This window comes from Phyllostomus discolor, chromosome 9 (genome assembly GCF_004126475.2).
Source record: "Phyllostomus discolor isolate MPI-MPIP mPhyDis1 chromosome 9, mPhyDis1.pri.v3, whole genome shotgun sequence".
Classification (NCBI taxonomy): Eukaryota; Metazoa; Chordata; class Mammalia; order Chiroptera; family Phyllostomidae; genus Phyllostomus; species Phyllostomus discolor.
The window spans coordinates 53,859,295-53,877,899 of record NC_040911.2 but is presented as its reverse complement, the minus strand read 5'-3'; the positions used below and the strand labels follow the sequence as shown (position 1 = coordinate 53,877,899).

The 18,605-nt window shown below is 40.9% G+C and overlaps 1 protein-coding gene across 6 annotated transcripts in view; it reads left to right on the top strand.

Moving 5' to 3' along the window:
- Positions 1-6,027: 6,027 nt before the first annotated feature.
- Positions 6,028-18,605, top strand: part of SLC41A3 (solute carrier family 41 member 3) — a 76,827-nt gene continuing 64,249 nt past the window's right edge. For all 6 annotated transcript variants that reach the window (XM_036009371.1, XM_036009370.1, XM_036009372.1 and 3 more), the window contains exon 1: positions 6,028-6,139. The gene's annotated coding sequence lies outside the window, so the exon portion shown is untranslated. The remainder of the gene's footprint in view (positions 6,140-18,605) is intronic.

The following is an 18,605-nucleotide window of genomic DNA, read 5'->3' as shown; positions in this document are numbered from 1 at the left end:
TACTACTCCATATCCCTACCTGATCTCAGCCAACTTTGCAATTTCCTGAACTATACTATTGTGGGGGTTCTCTCTATTCTTTCACACACTACTCTTATATACTAATCTTTAATCCAACCCTACATCAGAATCTGACCTCCCACAGCCTCACAGCTTTCTAGATCCAACTATCAATCCTCTCATCCCCAATAAGAGTCTTACCCTCTTTCCATCCTTTCTAAAATGTGGATAGTGGGGTGGAGGACCACGGTTAACACTATAAGGAGCCAAAGGATAACCCATCTCTTCTCTACTGGCTGCTAATGTAAATATCATAGTACACTGTCTTGCTGTCTTAAACCATTTTGCCTTACTCCTCCAACTGATCACAAAAAAAAGAGAAGGGGAAGCTGTGAACACCAGGATACACGAAGGAGATTGTACCACTGAATCCCACAAGTATTCTACCACAAAAGTTCACACCATAATTGCAGGGAACCAGAACAGATCCATTTAAGAAACAGAGCCTAACAAGAAGAAACCCACGAACAATGAGAAAACAAAGAAACAATCCCCAATTGAAGGGAAATGAGGAAGCCTCAGGAAAAATGCTAAATGAACTAGAGGCAACTCAACTACCAGAGAGTGAGTTCAAAACAGTGATTGTCAGGAAATTCAATGAACTCACAATGAGCTATCAGAAATTAGAGGGAAACTACATCAATCTCACTGCAAACTATATAAACATGAAAAAGGAAATAAAAACCCTCAACAAAGGCTAAGAGGAAGTGAAGAATACAATTTCTGAACTGAAGAACACAGTAGAAGGAATGAAAAGCAGGACCGATGAAGCAGAAGATCGGATTAGTGAGCTAGAGGACAAAGTAGAAAACAACATCCAGAAAGAACAACAACAAAAAAAAGAGGCTCAGAAAGAATGAAGAGGGATTAAGAGAAATGCAAGACAATATGAAACGTAATAATATCTATATAATAGGGATACCAGAAGGAGAAGAAGAAGAATAAGGGATTGAAAACCTAATCGAAAAAGTAATGAAGGAGAACTTCCCTAATTGATGAGAGAAAAAGTCACACAAATCCAGGAAACAAAGAGAGTCCCAATCAAGAGGAACCCAAGGAGGCCCACCTCAAGACACATCATAATTAAAATGGCAAAATTTCAAGACAAAGAGAGAATCTTAAAGGCATCAAGGGAGAAACAGGAAGTAACATACAAGGGAGCCCCAATAAGGCTAACACATGACTTCTCAATGTAAACACTTCAAGCCAGAAGAGAATGGCAAGAAATACTCCAGGTAATAAGAACCAGAGGTCTGCAACCAAGACTACTTTATCCAGCAAGGCTCTCAATTAAGATAGAAGGCCAAATAAGAAGCTTCTCAGACAAAAAAAAGTCTAAAAGAATATACCTCCACCAAACCAGCTCTGCAAGAGATTCTAAAGGGACTGCTTTAAGGAAGGGAAAGAAAAGACAGAGAGAGAGGAACACACATACATACAAGGCAATGAATAAATACCTATCAATAATAACCTTAAACGTAAATGGATTAAATGCTCCAATCAAAAGACAGAATAGCTGAATGGATAAGAAAAAATGACCCACATATATGCTGTCTACAAGAGACCCACCTCAGGATAAAAGACCTACACAGGCTGAAAGTGAAGGGCTGGAAACAAATCTTCCAAGCAAATGGACAGGAAAAAAAAAGCCGGGGTAGCAATACTCATATCAGACAAAATAGACTTCCAAAAAAGGGCCATAAAGAGAGACCCAGAAGGTCACTTCATAATACTCAAGGGAAGAATCCACCAAGAAGACATAAATATTGTAAATATATATGCACCCAACATAGGAGCACCCAAATACATAAAGAAAATCTTAGAGGACTTCAAGAAAGATATGGACAGCAACACAATTATAGTAGGGGATTTTAACACCCCACTGTCAAAAATGGACAGATCTTCCAAACAAAATATCAACAAAGATATTGTGGCATTGAACAATGCCCTTGATGAAATGGACTTTACTGATATATACAGAGCCCTCCATCCAAAAGAAGCTAAATACACATTCTCTTCAAATGTACACAAAACATTTTCAAAGATAGACCACATGATAGGACACAAAACAAGCCTCAAGAATTTCAAGAAAATTGAAATCATACCAAGCATTTTCTCAGACCACAAGGGACTGAAGCTAGAAACCAACCCCAGGGAAAAAACCCCAAAACACTCAAAATCATGGAGATTAAATAACATGCTATTAAACAATGAATGAGTCAAGAACGATATTACGGAAGAAATCAAAAGGTTTCTGGAAACCAATGAAAATGAACTCACAACAACCCAAAACTTATGGGACACAGCCAAGGCAGTCCTGAGAGGGAAGTTCATAGTGATACAGGCCCACCTAAAAAAGTTAGAAACATTCCAAACAAACAACCTAACCCTATGTTTACAAGAACTCGAGGAACAACAACAAAGTCATCCCGGAGCAAGCAGAAGGAAGGAAATAACCAAGATCAGAGCAGAATTAAATGACATAGAGACTAAAAGCACAATTCTAAGGATCAATGAATCCAAGAGCTGGTTCTTTGAAAAGATAAACAAAATCCACAAGCCTTTAAGCAGACTCATCAAGAAAAAAAGAGAGAAGACCCAAATAAACACAATCAGAAATGAAAGAGGAGAGATTACAACAGATACCAGAGAAATAGAAAGGATGGTAAGAAATTACTACAAAGAACTGTATGCCAAGAAATTTGGAAGCCTAGGTGAAATGGACAAATTTCTAGAAAAATATAATCTTCCAAAACTCAATGAAAAAGAAGCAGAAAGCTTGAACAGACCAATAACATCAAAAGCAATTGAAGCAGTAATCAAAAACCTCCCAACACACAAAAGCCCTGAACCAGATGGTTTCACAGGAGAATTCTACAAAGCATTTAAGGAAGAGCTAACCCCTGTCCTTCATAGACTATTCCAAAAAAATCCAAAAAGATGGGAGTCTCCCAAACTCTTTTTATGAGGCCAACATCATCCTAATTTCAAAACCAGATAAAGACACAACAAAGAAAGAAAACTTCAGGCCAATATCACTGATGAACATTCATACTAAAATCCTCAACAAAATACTGGCAAACTGCATGCAACAATACATTAAAAAGATCATACACCATGACCAACTGGGATTCATTCCAGGGATGCAAGGATGGTTCAATATTTGCAAATCAGTAAATGTAATAAACAAAACAAAACAAACAAAACAAAACAAAAGGCAAGACAAAAACCACACGATCATATCAACTGATGCAGAAAAAGCATTTGATAAGGTACAGCACCCATTCATGATAAAAACACTCGGCAAAGTGGGAATAGAGGGAGCATTCCTGAACATAATAAAGGCCATATATGAGAGACCTACAGCCAACATCATACTCAATGGGCAAAAATTAAAATCTTTTCCACTAAGATCAGGAACAAGACAAGGCTGTCCACTTTCACCACTTCTATTCAATATAGTACTGGAAGTTTTAGCCCCAGCAATCAGACAAGAAAGAGTAATAAAAGGCATCCAAATCGGAAAGGAGGAAACAAAACTGTCACTGTTTGCAGATGACATGATAGTATACACAGAAAATACTATGGACTCCACCAAAAAACTGCTTGACCTAATAAATGAATTTCGCAAAACAGCAGGATACAAAGTCAATATCCAGAAATCAAAGGCATTTCTGTACACCAACAATGAAACAGCAGAAGCAGAGATCAAAGAAAAAATCCCATTTGAAATAGCAAAAAGAAAAATAAAATATCTAGGAGTAAACCTAGCCAAAGAGGTAAAAGATCTGTATTCAGAAAACTACATAGCACTCAGGAAAGAAATCAAGGAAGACACAAACAAATGGAAACATATACCGTGTTCATGGACTGGAGGAATTAATATCATCAAAATATCCATACTACCCAAAGCAATTTACACATTCAATGCAATTCCTATTAAAGTACCAATGGCATATTTCACAGACATAGAACAAACACTTCAAAAATTTATATGGAATCATAAAGGACCCCAAGTAGCTGCTGCAATTTTGAGAAAGAAGAGTGAAGTAGGAGGAATCACAGTACCCGACATTAAACTATACTACAAGGCCACTATAATCAAAACAGCCTGGTACTGGTATAAAAACAGGCACATAGACCAATGGAACAGAACAGAGAGCCCAGAAATAAACCCAAGTCTCTATGGTCAATTAATATTTGAGAAAGGAGGCAGCAACATAAAATGGAGTAAAAATAGCCTCTTCAACAAATGGTGTTGGGAGAACTGGACAGCCACGTGCAAAAAAATGAAACTTGAACACCAACTTACACCATATACAAAAATAAATTCAAGGTGGATAAAAGACTTAAATAAAAAACATGACACCATTAAAGTCCTAGAAGAGAACGTAAGTAGGAAAATCTCAGATATTTCACATAGAAATGTTTTTACTGACTTGTCCCCTAGAGCAAGGGACATAAAGGAAAGAATAAACAAATGGGACCTCATCAAAATTAAAAGCTTCTGCACAGCTAAAGAAAACAGTATCAAAATTAAAAGAGAACCAACTGTATGTGAAAACATATTTGCCAATGATATCTCAGACAAGGGTTTAATCTCCAAAATATATAAAGAACTTACACGACTGCAGTCTAAGAAGACAAGGAATCCAATTAAAAAGTGGGCAAAGGACTTGAACAGACACTTCTCCAAGGGGGACATACAGAAAATCCAAAGACACATGAAACGATGTTCAATATTGCTAGCTATCAGAGAGATGCAAATTAAAACCACAATGAGATACCACTTCACACCAGTCAGAATGGCCATTATAATCAACGCAACAACAACAAGTGTTGGAGAGGTTGTGGAGAAAAGGGGTCCCTGGTGCACTGTTGGTGGGACTGCAGACTTGTACAACCACTATGGAAAGCAGTATGGAACTTCCTCAGAAAACTAAAAATGTATCTGCCTTTTGACCCTGCGATTCCACTGCTGGGACTCTATCCTAAGAATACTAAAACACCAATCCAAAAGAACCTGTGTATCCCAATGTTCATAGCAGCACAATTTACAATAGCTAGGTGCTGGAAGCAACCAAGATGCCCATGAGTAAATGAATGGATCAAAAAACTATGGTACATTTATACAGTGGAATTCTATGCAGCAGAAAGAAAGAAGGAGCTCCTACCCTTAGGAACAGCGTGGATGGAGCTGGAAAACATTATGCTAAGGGAAACAAGCCAGGCATTGAAAGACAAATACCATATGATCTCACCTTTAACAGGAACCTAAACAACAAAACAAAAAAGCAAGCAAAATATAACCAAAGACACTGAAATAGAGGACAGGCTGACAGTGACCAGAGAGGAGAGTAGAGAGAATTTCAGGGGACATTGGGAAGGGTTCACAGGAACAAACTTAAAGGACACATGGACAAAAACTAGGGGGAGGGTGGTAATGGGAGGGAAGTGGGGAGGGGTGGGAGGGGGCCTGGACTGGGAGTAAAAAGGAGAAAACTGTATTTAATGAGTAAAATAAAAAAAAAAAAAAGAAAAAAAGTTAACCACAACAGCAAAAAAACTAATTCTGGAGACTTGATGGCTGCAGACCAGACACCTATCCCTCAGGAATGGTTGGTCTTCACACACCCTTTACAGGAGAAATTCTCAGGTCCCTTTTTTCCCCTGAGGATTTCTCAGCAAGAAACTTGGTTTCCACCTTTGTACATCAGACTCCGAAGAGACGCTTCTCCAAAGTGCAGGGGATGTGGATAGGTGGGCACACTCAGAAAACGTTCCTTTTCCGGGTGACTGCAGCCTGGAGCTGCTGTGTGACTCTAGCTCTTCCCCAGGACTTGGGGATCCTGACGCTTCAGGCTGGAGGGCGGGGCCTGTTCCGCCCAGCCTTCCGGCTCCCGGCGCGTCTCCTCCCAGCACAGACCGCAGGGGAGGTGCTCTGGAGGGTGGGGCTGTGGAGAGGTGGGCCCGCCTATCCTCCGGCATTTCCTCCGTTAGCCCTCCCAACCGCCCTGCTCGTCTTCCCCTGGCCCCAGCGGATCCAGCTTTCGGCTTTCCGCCTCTGGTGAGGGGTCCGGTAAGCTCGATCCAGCGTTCCCCAGGATGGGTACGAGGAGTGTGCAGCCCAAAGGGGAGCCCGGGGCGCTCGAGGGAGGCCAAGGGCGGGGAAAGTGTGGGAGCTGCAGCGGAAACGGGTATGCCCAGGAGATGGAGTAAACATTTGGTGGGAAGAGCTCCGAGGGGCCCCTGGGGAGGGGTGGGGGCACATCTAGGGGTTCCCAGGCTTGGTGGGCGTGGATAATAATGTAAACCGCGGGAGCGGGGATCCAGTGGAAGACCCAAGGTTGTGGGAGCTCAGGAGCTCAGAGTAGGGACCCGCGGCTGAGAGATACTCCATAGATAGGTAAGCCCGGCGGAGGGAAGGGAAGGACGCCTGGGCCCAGGGCGGGAGCGTTGCCTGCGGGGTGTGGAGGTGGGGAGCGTGCTGGAGAGGTGACCAAGAGCATGCAGGTGGTGGCAGGTCCTGTGCCGAGGTTCGGTCCCCTACACTGTACACCGCACTCATCTGGTGTCTGGGCCTACTCGTCCTGCTCCCCATGCAAATTCTAAACTTATCTGGTGGGTCCAGCAATGCATGTTTTTAATGGGTCCTCTAGGTGATTCTGAGGCTGCAGTAGTTTTTTTTTTTTTTTTTAAATATATTTTATTTATTTATTTTTAGAGAGGGGAGGGAGATAGAGATAGAGACATCAATGTGCGGTTGCTGGGGGTTATAGCCTGCAACCCAGGCACGTACCCTGGCTGGGAATCGAACCTGGGACACTTTGGTTCCCAGCCCGCGCTCAATCCACTGAGCTACGCCAGCCAGGGCTAGAGGCTGCAGTAGTTTAAGAACCACTATGCAAAACATTGGAGCTTTGGGCGGTTTGAACTGGGAGTTGGGACCAGCCAGGTGTCCTGTGATGCAAATGAATTATTCCTTGTAATTTTCACAAATCTTATGAAGTAGGTGCTATTATCTCCATTTAACAGGTGAGTCAATGGAGGCACAGAAATTTAACTTCACCAAGGACACACATCTAGGAAGGGGTGAAGCTGAGATTCCAATCCTTGGGGCAGGCTGCAAAGCTCTCCCACTGAACCAGATCACCTGTGAAGCCCAGAGAACTGAGGCCTCAGCCTCTTGAGCCACCCCCACACCCCAGAGATTTTAGGAATGGCTCTGCCTCCCACCAGTCCCAGAGCACTGGGGTGCCCAGTGATCTGGGAGCCAAGGCTGGCTTCCTCTGGCCCTAGTATCCCATTGGGTGAGACAATGTCACTGTCTTCAGTCTGATCCCAACAGACTTCCTGTGAGGCAACTAGAACGGTGACCTTGCAAACTTTATCTGACTAGGAGCCTTCATAGACCCTAGTCCCCTGTTTGGCTCTTCTCAAGGCCTGCTCCTGAGCAAGGGGCTCCAAGCAGTATGGCCCAGACAGAGTTCCCCACACTACTGCTACCTTGGCTGGGTAGTTTGTTCTGTATAGTACAGGGCTATGCTATAGCACCCCTTCCTCATTATATCTCCTAGGGTGCTGTGGAGTCCATGGCACTTCCCCCCAGCCTTGCCCCTTCTTGTGTGCTAAAGGAAGGTTTTCCTGCATCCACAGCCCACTCTTGTGACAGGAGCTTTCCTCACCAGCAGGCCAGCCCTTCAGGACCTAGTTTGTCTATCTGTGCTCATTTTTATCAACCTAAGTGACATTTGAGCACATTCTCTTTACAAAATGCTACCACATTTCTGATGAATTGACCACCATAAACTACTGCAGTATCAGAATCACCTTTGACCACCATCCATAGGGATATGAGGTTCCTGCTGGTAGACCAGTGTCCCCACCCTATTGAGCACAAAAGGTGGGAATGACTGCAGTGTTGACCAAGGTGGGACCTCTGTCCTAGGCAACTCCCTCCCCACTGAGGTCACCCCTGGCCAGACCTTTTCCTGCATGTGTGTAGGGAAGGTGGACCACAGGACAGGACAGTGTGAGATGTTTGTGCAGGTTCCCAGCACAGCTGCTATCAGCACTCTTGAGTATGTCTCCTTGTGCACCCATGACAGTTGTGCTTTGTGAGGTGAGGTCATGTGTGTACTGAATAGTCACTACTAAGTTGCCTTTTACAGGGGTGGGCCCAGTGTTCCCTTCCCCTAGGCAATGTGGGGTTGCTTCTCTTTCCCTGGGCTTTTGGGCCATCTGATGGTGAGATAGGACCTTGCATTGCTAGGTTTAAATCGTTTCCTCGGTCCCTAGGCTCTATGTTGACTAGACAGTTCTTTTCTTCCTTGTGCTGAGTGCCTGTCTCTGCTCTTGCCTCTTCTCTGTCAGTTTTTCTGTTCCCTGGGGCTATGGAGGAGTCTTTTTGGTTCTAGATACTGTCTCTAGATCTTTGCTTGTCTCTTAATTTGTTAAGAACTTTTGTCCCACAGAATATTTAAACTTTGATGGAGTCAAATTAATCATTTTTCCCTATGGTTTTTGCTTTCAGGGTTTTTATTTGGGAAGAGGGGTGGGTATAGTAAAGACCTTATCTCCCCTAGCCTTTAGAGGTTTAAATTCCTGACTTAGGGTCAAAAATTGTTTTGACCGACCACTTCGTGGCTCCCCAGGCCATCCAACCCCTGCCCAGGCCATGAAAGGAGCCCCCAAAAAGCTGAACACCCTCTTTGCTATTGTCCATAAAGCCTGCATATCTGGCACCTGTATAAAGAGGTCTTCCCCCTACCTGACTGTGTATAATACCTAATTCATTATTTCAGTATACTTGTTGAACAGTCAGCATTGTTTTTATCCTCACCCAAGGATATTTTTTCATTGCTTTTAGAGAGAGAGGAAAAGAGAAAAAGAAACATTAATTGGGGTTGTTCATTGATCTGGGATTGTTCTTTAGCTGTTCAGAAGTGTTTTATTTTGATGAGGTCCCATTTGTTTATTCTTTCCTTTTTGTCCCATATACCAGACCAGTTATGGTACCTGCATGGGCTGGGACCAAACCCACAACCAAGCTATGTTCCCTGACAGAAAATTGAACTTGCAACCTTTCTGTTAGGGGTCATTGCTCTAACCCAGCAATACCAACCAGGGCCGAACAGTTAGCATTTTAAAAGATATCCAAGACAGTGCTTTTTTCATTATTATACCCCATTTATTTATATAGCTGACAAATCACTACTTACACATAAAATAAATTCTCTAAACATTTAAACATTGAACAAATATATTTAATGACACTCTTCTGAATAATTACAACCATAAATCTAATAGACCAGGTTCCTGTAACATTTCCTTTTTTTAAATCATTTTTATTGTTATTCAAATATAGTTGTCTCCATTTTCTCACCATCACTTTCCCCTGCCCCACCCACCCCCACTTCCTATCCTCAATCCTACCCACTTTGGCTTTGCCCCATGGGTCCTTTATACATGTTTTTTGAAAACCCTTTTTCTTCTTTCCTCCATTATCTCCCTCCCATCTTCCCTCTGGTTACCCTCAATTCTTTATTTCAATGTGTATGGTTATATTTTGCTAGCTTGTTTATTTAAACCACTGGGCTTATTTAACTTAGCAGAATGCTCTCCAGTTCCATCCATGCTGTTGCAAAGGGCAGTAGCTCCTTTCTTTCTGCTGTATAGTATTCCATCATGTAAATATGTCATAGTTTTTTGATCCACTCATTTACTGATGGGCACTTAGGTTGCTTTCAGCACTTGACTATTATAAATTGTGCTTCTGTGAATATTGGAGTGCATAGGTTCTTCTGAATTAGTGTTTCCATATTCTTAGGGTATAATTCTAACAGTGAAATTGCAGGGTCAAAAGGCAGTTCCATTTTTAGTTGTCTGAGGAATTTCCATACTGTTTTCCACAGTTGCTGCACCAGTCTGCATTCCCACCAACAGAGTACTAGGGTTCCCTTCTCTCCACAGCTTTGTCAGCACTTATTGTTTGTTGTTCTGTCTATGATGGCCATTCTCACTGGTATGAAGTGGTATATCATTGTGGTTTTCATTTGCATCTCTCTGATGGCTAGTGATGCTGAGCATCTTTTCATATATCTCTGGGCCCTCTGTATGTCCTCCTTGGAGAAGTGTCTTTTCAGATCCTTTATCCATTTTTGAATTGGATTGTTTGTCCTCCTGGAGCGGAGTTGTGTGAGTTCTTTATATATTTTGGAGATCAAACCCTTGTCTGAGATATCATTGGCAAATATATTTTCCCATACAGTTGGTTCCCTTTTCATTTTGCTGATGTTTTCTTTAGCTGTTCAGAAGCGTTTTATTTTGATGAGGTCCCATTTGTTTATTCTTTCCATTTTGTCCCATGCTCTAGGGAACATATCAGTGAAAATATTGCTGTGTGGAATATCAGATATTTTCCTGCCTATGTTCTCCTCTAGGACTTTTATGGTGTCATGACTTATATTTAAGTCTTTTATCCATCTTGAGTTTATTTTTGTGTATGGTATAAGTTGGTTGAGTTTCATTTCTCTTGCATGGAGCAAGAAAAACACCATTTGTTGAAGAGGCTATTTTTACTCCATTTTGTGCTTCCTGTAACATTTTCAATATGCACAAAATAAAATAATTACAGAATTAACCAGTTCACTATACTAAAACTGGTTTAAAAAATCTAGTGTCATGGAAATAAATGTCTAGTCTAGGTTCATTACCTTTATTATTATTAGTCTTATTCCTTCCCAGTGTTGTTTTCCCAGGGTGTTAAGTAATTTCATTATTACTTTTGCATCTTCATAGTGTTACAGAAACAACTTCCCTCCCCTGGGATCTTTCTTTCGACAATACTGTGGCTCTCAATACCGGAGTTTGGTAAAAAGGAAAGGAAATATTTATTCAGAAGATATACAGGTTTAGAGTAATGGTGGAATGTCCCTGTTAAATTCCAAAGTCCCTTTAAAATACCCATAAACACACACACAGACCTGCCTCCCCTTGCCAAATGAGGCCAGTCAGGGGTACTGTGTCTCAGGAAAAGAAATAGAGGTCTGCAATTTAGCTAGACTCCCAGTCTTGATCTAAAACCATGTCATCATGGAGAGCTGGAGCATCCTTCTGCATCCTTTCAAACCGCTAAGAGAGACAGTTCTGCATGGCTGTTACATCTTGCTTTCCTTCTTTCTCAGTTGTGTGGCCAAGGGAGCCCGCTCTCTACTCCCCAAACCACATGGTTAAGTCCCTGCATGGCTGCCACCCTGGGTTTAAATCACCGCACGGATCTTCCTCTGGAACCCCATTTCCGACTCCTCCCACAATCAACTACAACTGTCAGTAGTGTGGTTTCTTCTGCCTGTCTTGTCTGCCATTGTTAGTCTGGGCAGGTGTAGTCCCTGGAACCGTCTCCAAGTTTTCCTGCAGGTACTGTAAGGCAGGGAGATGCCTCCCAGTTACAAAGTCATGCCCATCTCCCTAGCTAGCCTGCTGTTATTGATATGCAAAATAACTCTCCACCTTGTAATGCTGCTTTTCCCAGCCCCCAAGCCTAGCTTGGGGGGTGTGGGAGGGGCAGTCCTTTGGGCCTCTCAGTTTACACCCCATTAAGTTCACACCCCATTCAGCCTAAAAACCCTGTTGCACTTGGGTTTCTGGAATCTCACCATGGAGGGTCATCTGAGGTTCATGGGCACTGATTCCTTTTAGTGGGGAAAGCAAGAGTGGTCTTCTGAAAACAACACATTATCACATCACCCTCTTGCTCAGAACCATCCAATTCTCTCTCCTCATGCTGAGCAAGAAACATGATCTCTTTGCTTGGCCTATAAGCCCCGGCTCCCTGCCCTGCCCTTACTTTCTGTCACCTGCTTTCACTGTCCACCTGTGCAAGGTGAGTTGAACTCTTTGCCTTTCCTTCTTCTGAAGTGCCAAGTTTGCCCTACCCCAGTATCTGTACTTGCTGCTCTCTTTGCATGAAAGGGTTCTTCCCCAGATCTTCACATAGTTTGCCCCCCTTTTTTCAGTAGGGTTCAGTAAAAATGTCACCCTATCTTCTGGGGTCTTCCTTGATTGTACATCTAAACCATCACCTCCACCTTCCCCAGATTTTCCCTATCAATTTACATTATTTAATTTTCTTCATATTTGTATTTATCTTGTTCATTTGTTTGTTCTCTTGTTTATGTCTGTCTCTGCATGTAGAATGTAAATTTCCAAGAGCAGAACTTTTGTTTGACTCGCTTTTCACTATATTCTTGATGCCTAGAAAATGCTTGGCATAAAAGGAACAGAACATTGTTTGTTGAATGATGAATCAGTGATTCTCAGAATGTAAAGATAATAGTAGATCACTGCTGATTTTGTTTATAAACATTAATTGCTTAAAAAATACCCTCTCCCCCAAAAGAAGTATATGGAATAGCTGGGAGTGATGAATAGGTGAAGAACAGAGGATTTTTCAGGGAGCGAAACTACCTCTGTGTGATACTGGAATGATGGATACATGTCATTTATACATTTGTCCAAACCCACAAAATACACATCCAATAGTGAACCTCATGTAAGCTATGGACTTTGGGTGATAGCGATGTTAGTATAGGTTCATCTATAGTAACAAATGTACCACTCTGGTTCAGAATATTGATATGGGGAAGGCTGTGCATGTGTGGGGCAGAGGGTATATGGAAAATCTCTGTATCTTCTCTCAATTTTGCTGTGAACCTAAAACTGCTCTAAAAATAGTTCGTTTTTTGAAGAATAGTGCACATTAATCACGGAAAAGTCCAAACAATATAGACATGTAAAATATCCAAGGGATTGTATTTTCATGTCTCCTGTACCCGAAGCCCTTTCTCATATGCTGTTTGGCTGCATGCATTTTATGAGAAGGAAGAGACTGAGAGGGACAGAACTGGGAAATTGAGAGTTCTATATTAGACTTTCCATATTTGAAATGCCTCTTAACTGGGTATAAAGTCTGGATCACATGATGAAGTCTGAAACAGAGACATAATTTTGGGAGGCAACCACACATCATTGTCTTGGATGATGTCAAGACACAAGCTGTAGACAGAAGGGAGATAAGGGCAAAATCCGTAGTAGGGGTCAGGGTATGGATAAGCCATACCAAGAAAAGAGATACCAGTGGAGCAGGGGAAATGAGGTGGTATGTGGAAGCCCAGGAAGGGCTGCCAGATTAAGACACAGTATTGCCAGGTAAACTTGAACTTCAGAAAGACAATGAATCACTTTTCAGCATAAGTATGTCCCATTTTATTTGCCAAATCTGGCAACTGTAGCTGGAAAAAGGAGTCTCAAAGAGTCACACAAGAAAGAAAATCAGCCAGATAATCATTAACCTAATCTTTATTCTAGAATGCAGGGCACAAAAAGGCTCTGTGTGTTACCATTTGGGGAAGGGATGTAGAATGCTTTGTGGGCTTTCACAGGAAGATATGGGGCAGTTCCAGTATAGCTACTTTTAGAAATGAGAACAGGGCATTGTTCTTCAGTGTTAATCAGCAGCATTGTCTGGGCTGTCTGGACTTGATCAAGAGGGACAAAGGGCTAAAAGTCCTGTGTAGGAGGGGGCAGGGCACTGCTGCAGAACAAGATGTAGGAAAGCCATGGTGAGTAAGTCTCAAGTCCTTGAGCTTCTCATGCCACTGTGAGTTTGGCCGAGACACAGGGCACACTGAGGCTGGAGGGTTTGGCATTGTGCAGGTGACTGCTGGCCTTGGCAGGGGTAGTTTGTGCAGGAGAATCTGGAGGCATGCTTCCGCACAGATAAGGAGGTGGGACATAGAAACAGAGGGGACACGTCTCTGGTAATTGTTTCCTGAAGGGGAGGAGAGAATGGGGTGAGAGTCAGAGTTTGTTTTTGAGGCAATCCTGGAGCAAAGTTCCTTTTCCCATCAAATCATCCCACAGAGGTAGGGAGAGAAACCAAGGAGGCAGGAGAGAGGAGGCCTTTGTTGGGTGAGTCCTTGAGAAGGCTGGTGTTGAGGGTAAGGGGAAGCCATGCCTGCTGACCCTTTTTACCCAGTTTCCTCTGATTTGTAATAAGGGTGTTGATCATCAGACCTTCCTGGGGGCTTATGAGGATTAAAGAACTGCCATAAGCATCATTAGTAGTAGTGTCTATTATTTTCTTTGTAGAGATTAATAAGGATACAGCACTGTAGGGACCCAGGCCACTCTAGCCCTATCCTGCTAAAAATGCTTCCTCCCTTGGTTTATAGGGAAGACACATAGGGAGGCAGAATGGGGACTGGAGACCCTGTTGAACACTCTGTATGGTGCTCACAGTGGTGGCAGGACTGGAGCCTTCCTCTCCTCCATTCTCTTCTTCCCCACTGTGGCCAGGCCTTACATGTGGGCCTTATTCATTTTATCAGCATTTCTGCAGAGAATATGACAGGAATTTAAAGAGAGTGTTTGGTCCTCCCTGAGAGGTCAGACTTACAGGGTTGGATGGGAAGGCCACTGGGTGGCCTGACTAGGTGTTCCAGTTGGTTGCAGCATTGCCCTGTACAACAAAAGGTGGGTTTGATCCCAGGTTGGGTTGGAGTACCTACAGGAGGCAACTGATCAATGTTTCTCTCACATAGATGTTTCTCTCACATTGATGTTTCTCTCTCTCTCTTTCTGTTTCTCTACTTCTCTCTCTAAAATCAATAAACATATTCTCAGGTAAGGATTAAAAAAAAAGGAAGACCACTAGATTTCTGCCTTTTGGTCTTGAGGAATGTCCTGGGCCTTGGCCAAAGGGTCGCGTGAGGGCAGCTCCTGTGGCAGGGGTGTGGTGGGAGGTGGAGATGAACACTACTGGCCTTGGTATGGCTAAAGGGGCAGATTTTACCTGCCCCTGTGTTGGGCTGCTGTAACCTTTCAGAAGGTATGAGTCATGCTGGAACAAGTAATTCTATCTTTGTTTCCATGATTCATTGACTGTTTGAGGCAAGCAAAGTCTGCCTGGCCCAAGTTCTGTAGGGTGGTCCGTGGGGACCACTCACTCGTGCCTTGAAGGTTACCCCCTGCAGAAGTGAGACTTCTCTCTGCCCCCTTATGTGTAGCTTGCTCACACTCTCCTCACTGGCCCAGCATCTCCTCTGCTGACTTAATAAACCTGCTGTTCACAGTGTATTTCCCCTGCAGATAGGGAGGAGGGGGTGAGCACTCGCTGGTTTTCTTTTGCTACTTTCATGTCTACCTGTGTACCTGTCATTACTGAGTTCTCCCCTCTGCTTTTCTCGAATCTGTAAATCCTATGGAAAAAGTTTTACTGGCAGCTGGGTGGAGTAATCCCACCATCTCATTCCTTGTCTAAAACTGTCTGAGATCAATTGTGAAGGATGACAAGAGAAGGCAAACAATGACTTATACTGAAAATAGGGATGGAAAGAGATACATATTTTATTAAATTAAAAGTAAAAAAACAGCACCTAGCCCTGGCTGGTGTGGCTAATTTGGTTGGAGCGTTGTCTGGTAAACCAAAAGCTCACAGGTTCGACTCCTGGTCAGGGCACATGCCTGGGTTAGGTGTTGGGGCACCTGTGAGAGCAGCCTATCGATGTTTCTCTCACATTGATGTTTCTCTCCCTATCTCTTTCCCTCCCTTCTCCTCTCTCTAAAATCAATGAGCATATTCTCAGGTGAGAATAAAAAGAACCCAGCATCTATACATAGTGTGTGAGAGCATGTGTGTGTGTTCTTGTGTAGTTTAGAAGGATGTACAATAGGCTGAAAATTAGTAATTTTGGAGCAGTAAAATTGTCGGTGATTTAAACTTCTGTATTTATACCTTTTTGTATCGTATACATTATATTTTAATGACTATGTTAATTTGTAATAAAAAACCAAGTTATTTTGGAAAGAAGTTTTGATTATTCTTCAAGAGTAGAATAGATGAATGAATTGACATATTTATACAGTAATGTATTTTATGTAGCAATAAAATAAAAATAGATTCAGCAATATGGGTGAATCTCACAAATGTAGTATCAAGTGAAAGAAACTAGATGTGTAAAGAAAGTATGGAGTGTGATATTTGTGATCGAAACTGAAGAGTATGCAAAACACTGCTATATTGTTTAGAGCTATACTCATTGTATTAAGGTATAAATCACATACCATAAAATTCATTCTTTTAAAATGTATAATTCAATAGAACAGAAAATACATGTTCACAAGAAGATTTTCACATGACTATTTATAGTATTATTTATAATGGCCAAAAAGTGAAAACAGTCCAAATGTCCGTCGCTTAATAAATGAATAAACAAAATGTGGTCTATGCATACAATGAAATATTATTTATCCGTTAAGAGGAATGAAGTACTGATTCATACAACAACATGGTTGAACTTTGAAAACATTATGCTAAATTGTATCTTAATGTGGTTTTGATTTACATTTTCCTAACAACTAATACTGAGCATTTCACAATATGTTTTATTGGCCATTGTTTATCTTTAGAGATATATCTATTAAATTCTTTTGCCAGTTTTTAAATTGAATTTATTGTTGAGTTGTTACATGTTTTTTATAGATTCCAGATACTAGATCCTTGTCAGATATGTGATTGGCAAATAGTCTTTCTTATTCTGTGGGTTGTCTTTTCACGTTCTTGATAATGTCCTTTGAAATACAAAACTTTTATATCAACTTTTTGATCAAGTTTTGGTTGTGTGTATTTTAGATATATCTAAGAAACTATAACCCAGTACAAAAATCATGAAAATTTACATCTGTATTTTCTACAAAGAGTTGTATAGTTTTAGCTCTTAGGTTTAGGTCTTTGATCTGCTATGAATTAGTTATTGTATATGTCTTGAGGTAGGGGTCCACATTTTTTTCTTTTACATGTACATATCTAGTTGTCTGTTTGTTGAAGAGGCTATTCTTTTCCCATTGAATGGTCTTGGATTGTTACTGAAAATCAATGGACTTTTTAAGTGCATGGGTTTATGGACTCTCAATTCTATTTCCTTGATTTATATTTATGTTTTTATGCCAGAACCATACTGTCTTGATCACTATAGCTTCATAGTTACTGTATTTTGCTGTGTATAATGAGCACTTTTTTGCCCAAATTTTTGAGGGAAAAATAAGGATGCACATTATACATGGGTAGTACTAATTCCATATCTATATAAGTTGTTTTTAATTCTTTTATTATGCTTATGTGTTAAAAGTGTAACTCTAGAAATCAATAACTATTACTCTATGCAAAATAATATCCTGGAATATGATAAATGAGTTTGTTTCTAAATATAAATAAATAAATAATTGAATTAAGAAATTTAAATGAAGATTTTTTTTTTCCTGAAAGTTTGGGCCAAAAACATGGGTGCACATTATACACAAGAGCACATTATACATGGCAAAATATGGTAAGTTTTGAAATCATCAAGTGTTTGTTCTCCAACTTTGTTCTGTTTTTCTAAGATTGTTTAGGATTCTGGATCATTTGTATTTCTATATATCTATTTTAGGTTCTGCTTGTCATTTCTCCAAAAAAATAAAAGGCCATCAGAATTTTAATAGGGATTGCACTGAATCTGTATATCAATTTCAGGAGTATTGCGATCTTAAGAATATTGTCTTCTGCCCTGGCTGGCGTAGCTCAGTGGATTGAGTGCGGGCTGCGAACCAAAGCATCGCAGGTTCGATTCCCAGTCAGGGCACATGCCTGGGTTGCAGGCCATGGCCCCCAGCAACCACACATTGATGTTTCTCTCTCTCTCTCTCTTTCTCCCTCCCTTCCTTCTCTAAAAACTAAATAAATAAAATCTTAAAAAAAAAAGAATATTGTCTTCCAATTTATTAACACAAAATACCTTTCCATGTATTAGGTTTATAAATTATTCTTTCAACAATATTTGTTTTCAGGGTAAAAGTTTTGCAGTATTTTATGATATTTTTTCTTGAACATTTTGTTCTTTTTATTGCTTTTGCCAATGCAGTTGTTTTCTTAGTTTAATTTTTTGTTTATTGCTAATATATAGACATAAAACTTGAGTTTTGTATTGATCTTTATATCCTACAATCTTGCTGAACTTAACTAGCTGTAATAATTGTCTCATGTGTGTGTGTGTGTGTGTATGTATTCCTTAGGACTTTCTATGTACAAGATCATCTCTGTAAATATAGTTTTATTTCTTCCTTTCCTATTTGGATACCTTGCCTTTTATTTCATTTTCTTACTGAACTATGCTGGCTAGAACCTCAAGCAAAACATTTAATAGAAGTGGCAAAGATAGGTATCCTTGTCTTGTTCCTAATCTTAGGGGGAATACTTTTAATCTTTCACCATTAAGTATGTTAACTGGATTTCTCATAGATGTCCTTTATCAGGTTGAGATAATTTCTTTTCCTAGTTTTTTAGTGTTTTTATCATGAAAGAGTATTGGATATTGCCAATATCTTTTCTAGGTCTATTGAGCTGATCATGTGTTTCTACCCATTATTCTATTAGTATGGTGTATTACATTGATTGATTTTCATGTATTGAACTAACCGTGTATTCCTGGGATAAATTCCATATGGTC